The following is a 7,473-nucleotide window of genomic DNA, read 5'->3' on the forward strand; positions in this document are numbered from 1 at the left end:
ATGTATAGGCCTGGTGGGTTCAGGGTCTTTCATCTTACATCTGCCTGCGAGCAGTTTGGAGGTGCAAGATACCTGAGCGTGTAATGTTAATTTTACCTGTGATCCTTTGAATAAATCAGCACTGTTTTGAAGTTACTTGGACTGTCTTGTCTCTGAGTTAGCAATGGTAAGAAGAACCAAAAAGTCCTGCAGCTGCTTTCTCCAGACAAATTGAAAACGCTACAGGTTTATAAGAGAGAAATCCACGTCCTTGTCCTACTTGAACAGCCGAAGAGCAAGACATATGGTGTTGTCAGTGAATCTTCCTTTTCCTAGCCATTGATAATTCATCATATAATGGTACATTTGTATGTCAGGTCACTGATCGCAACCTTCAACAGTTGTGCCGTCTTCCACGACTTGTATTAATCACATCCTGTGGCATATTGAAAATATTATTGCCCCATAATGAATTATTCAAAAGCAGCTTGCCTGCTTCCAGCACGATGGAGCAGGTAAGTCTGTACCAATGACATAACAGCCTGGGAGTAATAAAGGGATTCATGGAAAATTAATCAGAGTCTCCAGGAATTTCAGTGTGACCGATGAGGCCAGAAAGTGGGTCAGAACCACAGGTTGGCTGCACAGCTGGGTCGAGACACAGCGCCCAGGGCAAGAAAGGAGTCTGTGTGCTCTGTGCACCGTTTGTCATTAGCATCGCTGATTCTTGGATTTTTTTACTTCTTCTGAAAAGACTTGAGCAGAAAACAAAACGAACATATTAATGAACAATAAAAGGTAACACTGACCTTTTAAAAGCTGCATCTGACATAAACTCTGAGATCTCAAACCTGTGCATTCTTAGAGGAATGTGGTGAGGAAAGAACACCTGGCAGCAGAAAGTGGTCTCTCTAAGATAAACCAATGAGTGACTCATGCATTAAACATGAACTGCTCAGTTTGGAAGTGCCGTCCCTGAGAGTTTAGGCTTTGAAAAGAACTCATTCATATTTTAATTACACTGGAGGTTCAATTAATCATTGCTCGGTTTAAGAGTGAAATTGATGAATATTCAGTTGCCAAGTGAAACGACTTCTGACCTGAGCTACTTGCAATGGTTTTAATCATATTCATGCATATTAAGCCAGTTGTAATCTCTGCGGACTAGCGTCTTACCACTCAAGGTTGCTTTTTTATTTATGAAACATGCGATTAAAAAAAAACCCATCTAAAATAAAATGCCACGGCTCTGTTTTTTGGTAACATTCACTCAGATAGATGTGGAAGTTGAGTAAAGGAATTTGGCAGTGTTCTGCATATTCATCCTCTGCTCCCTGTGGTCTAAGGACCCTGAAGCTTCTGAGAGAAAAATGAACTCTGAAACTTCAGAGCTTGGATATTCAGATGAATGACCCTTAGCAGATGCCAACTATTATGTCTGTTATGAGGTTCATTTAGCTGGCTGACAGTGAGTTATCCGGTGAAGCCAGTGACATGCACATTTTTACTTTGACAGGGGGTTTGTTCACCCATACGTACAAGCATTTTCCAAAGGATTTTTCGAAACCCTCTTCAAATTCAATTCCTTTTTATCCCTCTTCTTTTTTTTTTAACCTAAAACAGTCTAAATTCAAGTCATTAAAGCACACATTGGCAGCGCACTGCGCAGTATATTAGAGTAAATGTGTAGCAATGTTTCAACAGAAATATGTACTGTGGAAACAAATGTGTCAGCCCTGTGACAGACTGGCGACTTGTCCAGGGTGGACCCCGCCTCTCACCCAACGTCAGCTGGGATTGGCTTCAGGAATAAGCAGTATAGATAATGGATGGTGTCTGGTATACAGTGTGACTACTGTGGCGAGCTGTGGGTTATTACAGAAACGACTTAACGAGCCCACTCTTTAACAATGCTTTATTGACAGGAGAAGCCAAACACACACAATGGAGAGAGACACGCTGTGGCCAAAACAAGGAGGGATGCCACTTAGCTGTACAACCAACCACACTCCTGGTAAGATATTCTGTGTGCTGACTAATGTGTTGACAACAATGAAATGTGAAACTATGACAAAATAACATGTAGAACTGTGTAACTGTTTGGAGAATGCAGTAGAACAGTATAAACATTAGACTTATGTCCATACATCCTAACACCTCCCACTTCCTCCGGGATGATACAGAACATTCTTATGAAACTGTATCTACACATGTGGAATTCATAACAGTTGAAGGCTTGACATATTTTGGCAGTTGTATGCACTAATGTGCGTTTTATGATGTGAAGAGTGAAATTATTCTTAAATGTTTTGGAAGGTAACACTGTTTAACTGAGAAGCAACTAATCAATTTTGATCAAAACAACATATACAATTAATAATAAACAGACTGCCGTAGTAGTGAGTCCTAAAGGCCGGAACTGAGCATTTTGTTGCTTCCGGTAATTCCTTGTAGCTTTCCAGCAGAAGCTCTTGTTTCCCAGCAGTGACAGAGTTCGGTTTGTCTTTGGATGTTTGAATGTACAGTAACCAATGAGAAACCAGCTGATCAAGGTTGTGGCTGTTACTGTATATAGTCTAGTCAGTGACCATGAGAGCGCTCACTAGTCTCATATGATTGAATCCAACCTTTCTAATCCACAGCTCAGGTGGGGGTAAACTAACCTAATGACCTCAGCCAGCATTACTTATTTGATCTTGGATCTGTTTAGCGACATATGAAGAACGGGACCCTGATTTTTGAGCGTGTGAAACCCTTGCAGAGCCCACAAGTTTAGTCAAAGCTAAACAAGGTAAAAACTGCCTCACCTAGAATAACAATTGTTCAAAGAAAAGGTGACATTTTAATGGTACAAGGTGCTCACCAGGCAGCAACTATATGTCAGGGGAAATCAGGTAGCATGCAGGCAATAGCAGAGTAGAATGAAAATACATGGGACCATAAGTTTTTCCTTTAATCCTACTCGCAAGTAAATGACAAGCTGAACAGCCAGTCACACTTCAACGATCTCCTCCAGCAAAATGGACAGACATTGATCTGCCCTGTTATGGATGAATAAAAGTCAGACTAAGCTGCTTAGATGCGCTATCACCCCTGCTGATTAACCAGGAATTAACCATGCTCCGTGTTGCACGGTCCTGCACCAGATCATTTTAGTCGGTTACTTTTTTAAGAGCCACTAAGTATCTCCAGACAGCAATTTAGCGCTTTAGCTCCCCTGGTCAGACTGACTAGGAGATTACAGAGCCAGGCCATTGAAACGCTGAAACATTAGGAGGATCCTCAGAGTGTCTAGGTGGCTGCCAGAGACACTGACATGCAAGAGAGTCCATATGGCTAGGAGAGCCTACATGAAGAGAGGTGAGGCTCCACCACAGGACTGGATGGAGGGATGGAGAACAGAAGAGGAGAGTGGAACAAATACAGAGACATTCACAGGCTGTCATGCTCAGCTCTAATTTTCCACTCATGTCTGAATTCTTTTTGTGACTGTCCGTTTCTGTTCCAGGAACCGTAGCTGAGATCTGAGCTGAGACATTAATGAAAGATGTCATATTTTTTTGGAACTTAAATTTCCTCCTACTTATTTGAAGGACATTTTTTATTTCACTATGTGCTTTTTCCTTAAGGCGTCTCAAGTCAAAACTGCCTGTTTGTCACTGCCTGTTGTTGTCAAACTAATGTAGTCAAAATGTCAGTCAAAACACCAAAATTACTTGAGGTAAAAATCAATGTCAAATTTTCATGTGTGGATCTCCTGGTTACTGAGGGTGACTTGCCTTTTTCAGGACCCCAGGTGTGACCCTCTGTGCCTAAGTGTCAAGATAGCCAGGTCTCTGTACAGGTCATCTTTTCGTAATCTACTCCTCATTCACGCTTTGAAATGCCTTCCACATACTGCAGTATATGATACTGTGGTTTCCTTTGTGTATTGTAAAGTTCTCTGCAACTATTTTAGGAAATGTAAATGTACTGTAAAAATATAGAGTTGTATTATTGTCCACAAGAAAGAGAATGATCCCCCTAAAATTCAAGGCATATTTCTTTAATTAAAGCCTTGAATATCACGACTGGCATGTGTTAACTGCTCAGCTGACTGCTGATCCTTCCCAGGGCCTTTACTATGCACAATAGCCACACTGTGCATTAGGAGCAACTTATTTATTTTTATCAAAGTCAGATCCAAGTTTTATTATTACAAAAAAGTAGATGAATATTCAGAGCCAAAACTCTATACATGTTTTTTTTTCTATCTGCACATGACAAATACTGTATAATTATAGCTAGGTAACAAATATTTGGTTAAAGAACTGTGGGAATACGATGGTAGCAGTTTTCTAAAAAGCCAACATTAATGGCCTGTGACGGATGAGAATTCTAGCAGCAAAGTCAGACCTGCTACTCACCCATACACCACCCACACCTCCACATCCTTGATTTCCACTTAGCCGCATAAAGGACACGCTGCTTCTAGCACTGATGCTAATTGCTGCCACTGGACATCAGTCGTGCACTATCACGTCCTTGTAGTGTCAGTGGGAACACAAAAAAAAGTTACTTCTATCCTATATACTGATCAGATTTGTATTATACAATGCTTTCAGCTTCAGTGTGAGCACAGCCTGAGAGCCAGCCAGGGCAGCAGAACTTTGCCTTTTTGCTGCAGCAAACTCAAGCCTGTCTAAAATAAAGTTCTGCTGCACAAGAGAGAATCTGTTGCCCCTGGATACTGTGACATGTCCGCTCCAATTCCTGCACTCGACACTAGTGGCACCGTATATGTGTATGTCGGTTTTTGTTAGCGTCCATGTGCATCTACACACACACACACTTGTGGGCATGTGTATGTGAGCCTCCTGTTGGTGTGTGTGGGAGTTTGTGTTTGTGTAGGTGAAGGAGAGTCCACTCCAGCAGGAAGGCAGAGGGAAATGCATCACTCTAAATAACAGTGCTTAGAGTTGGCAGCGAGGGAGGGAAGAGTTGTCCAGACTTGGGGGGATAGTAGGCGGACAAATGCATCACACACTTTTTCCACAGTATCCACAGACAGCAACCTTTTGCTCATATAAAGACAATAATGAATCAGAGCTGAGATGGATGTCGGAGAGAGTGACTTCCCCTCGCCCTGCTCTCCAGCCCAGCAGGTGGTCTCCAGCTTGTGCCTTGTTTGTCTTTTGGCCCTTGCTGTATAGTATGAGTCATTGCCCTTAACATGAGGAGCAAGACAGATGAAGGCAGGGCTCACAGACAACGAGCACACACCAGCAAACACACATCCACGCTGGCTCCTGTTTATTTCAGCAGCATCACTTCTTCAGAATACATCTGCTCCCACAGGAGCTGAGGGATTCTGGGAGCTGCTCGTTCTCGGCAGACACTGTGCTGCAGAGTTTCAGGAACAGAGGGGTGAAAAAATAGAAAATCAATGCCATGGTTTGAGGATACAGGGCTATTTTCCAAATTATGCCAAATGTTGCTCTTAGTCAGCGATGCATATCAGCTCATTGCTGAGGCACCTGACATTCATCATAGTGCTTCTGATGTTGCCAGGTCTGGGGTTGGGGTTTTATAGCATTTAGTTAGGATAGCACCAAATCCTAATTTTATGTATTTAATATTCCCATCAGTCTAAACTCAATAATCCACAATAACAAAGTGAAAACATTTTTGGATTTTTTCTCAAAGGTATTAAAAATCTCAAATTGAAGTCTCTCCTGTACAAGAAGCATTCAGAGCCTTTGCTGTGGTGGCACTCAGATTCTAGTCAGGTGCCTCCTGTTTGCTTTAATTTCCCTTGAGATGTGTCTAGAACTTGATTGGAGTCTATCTGTGGCAAATTGAACTGACTGGGCGTAGTTTACAAAAGCACACACCTGTGTATATAAAGAAGGTCCCAAGACAAAAACCAAGCCGTGAAGCCTAAGAACTCTGTGTAGACCTTTGTGATAAAACTGCAGTGAGACATAGATCAGGGCAAGGCTGTGAAACATTTCTTAAAGCTTTGAGTTTTCTTGGGAGCATGGTAGCCTCAATAATCAGGAAAACAGAATTTGATCTAGGGACCACCAAACTTGACTAATAGTAATTATTATTATTTCAGTATTTTATCAACTTGGTACAAGATCCAACATACAACAAGTTGTCCAACACTACTCAGGCCACGTACACTTCCAGGAAAACGCTGGATATTTACAGTATGATCATCATCTAAATATGCTTTATTTGACATTAGGCCTATAACATGCCAAACCGGCTGTCGGTCTTTGGCTAATGTTAGAGTGTGTCCTGTCACTGGCACTAGTTGAACCTGTAGGTGACTTTTCAGCTGATCTAGCTGAAATCGGAACCCGCTGGTGAAAGAGACCGCTCTCATTGACTGCTCAGCTTAGCAAATCAATGCATGAGAGGCTCAGGAAAGCCCCTTGAGCCTGTTGCTGCAGTATCCATGGTCCCACCCATTTAGTGCACAAACTCCTTAGTTTGTGCCTCTGTGACCTCCTGTTTCCACAACCAAAAGACCAAGGGCAGAGAACACCAGTGCTATTTGCAACTTCAGACTATCAGACGTATTGCAGGTTATAAAAGCACCATCTGTAGTGAGAAAGAGCTGCTTTGTTTACAGTTTGTTTATCCACAGTCCTGCGCTTTCAGCTTAACAAATACAGACTACTGCCACCTACTGGTATGGAGAATTATTTCGTCTCACACAGGTGCAGAAAGTATTTGCACATTGGTTGTAGCCTTTTGCTTGTTCAAGTGCCATTTTCTGGCCCAGTTGAATGCAATGTGAGGTGATGCAACAGTCGGGCCTTGTCTTTTGATGTAGACTTGGTGTGTTAGAGCAACACTGGTCAGATACTGTGGCACTGATGAGAGTGTATTGTTTTTTACAATTATGTAAAAACCACTGCATGTGTAAGGTTTAGATATTATAAATTCACATCACTGCCAAAAGGAGTGAAAAACTAAAATGGAGTGGATTTTTTCCAAGCAGTTAATTGTGTTAGGGTGCGCTCGAACACAGAGTGAGCGAGCAGATAAAAAGCGGACCCAGGTGGCTGGCTTCGGTGCAAGCAGTGAGGTTTATTTACAGTGAAGGTAGTGACATATATACAGGAGGAGTAATGAGGTAGATGACCGGGTGTCGATCAGCAGCAGCAGAAAAAACAGTCAGTGGCGTGGTGGATGATGATGAACCGGGCTGCGGACGCAGAGGTCACTCCTGGGCTGGTGGAGGTGGAGGTGATGATGGCTGTAGACAGAAGAGCAGGGATAAACTGGGTAAGGGAGACTGTGCATCGACCTGGGAGGCGGTGGCTAGTGGTGTAAATTAAATCCAGGGGGGTCCAGAGGAGAGGTCCGAAGAGGAAGAAGACACTAGAGACGGCAGGGCAGGATAACGACTAGGGGGCTAACAAGGACTAGAGAGAACAAAGACAATCTTAGCATAAACTTGATAAAACAACATAACAACCACTGGCCTGAAGACAGAGA

At 42.6% G+C, this 7,473-nt stretch overlaps 1 long non-coding RNA gene across 1 annotated transcript in view; it reads left to right on the forward strand.

Annotated features, from left to right (window-relative positions):
* LOC109956480 (uncharacterized) overlaps positions 1-2,672 on the forward strand; it is a 16,474-nt gene extending 13,802 nt beyond the window's left edge. The window contains exons 2-3 of the long non-coding RNA XR_002274414.1: positions 1,905-1,993; positions 2,622-2,672. This is a non-coding gene — a long non-coding RNA (uncharacterized LOC109956480). The remainder of the gene's footprint in view (positions 1-1,904; positions 1,994-2,621) is intronic.
* The last annotated feature ends 4,801 nt before the right edge of the window (positions 2,673-7,473 follow it).

The sequence above is a fragment of the Monopterus albus genome, unplaced genomic scaffold (genome assembly GCF_001952655.1).
Source record: "Monopterus albus unplaced genomic scaffold, M_albus_1.0 scaffold19.1, whole genome shotgun sequence".
In the NCBI taxonomy this organism is placed as follows: Eukaryota; Metazoa; Chordata; class Actinopteri; order Synbranchiformes; family Synbranchidae; genus Monopterus; species Monopterus albus.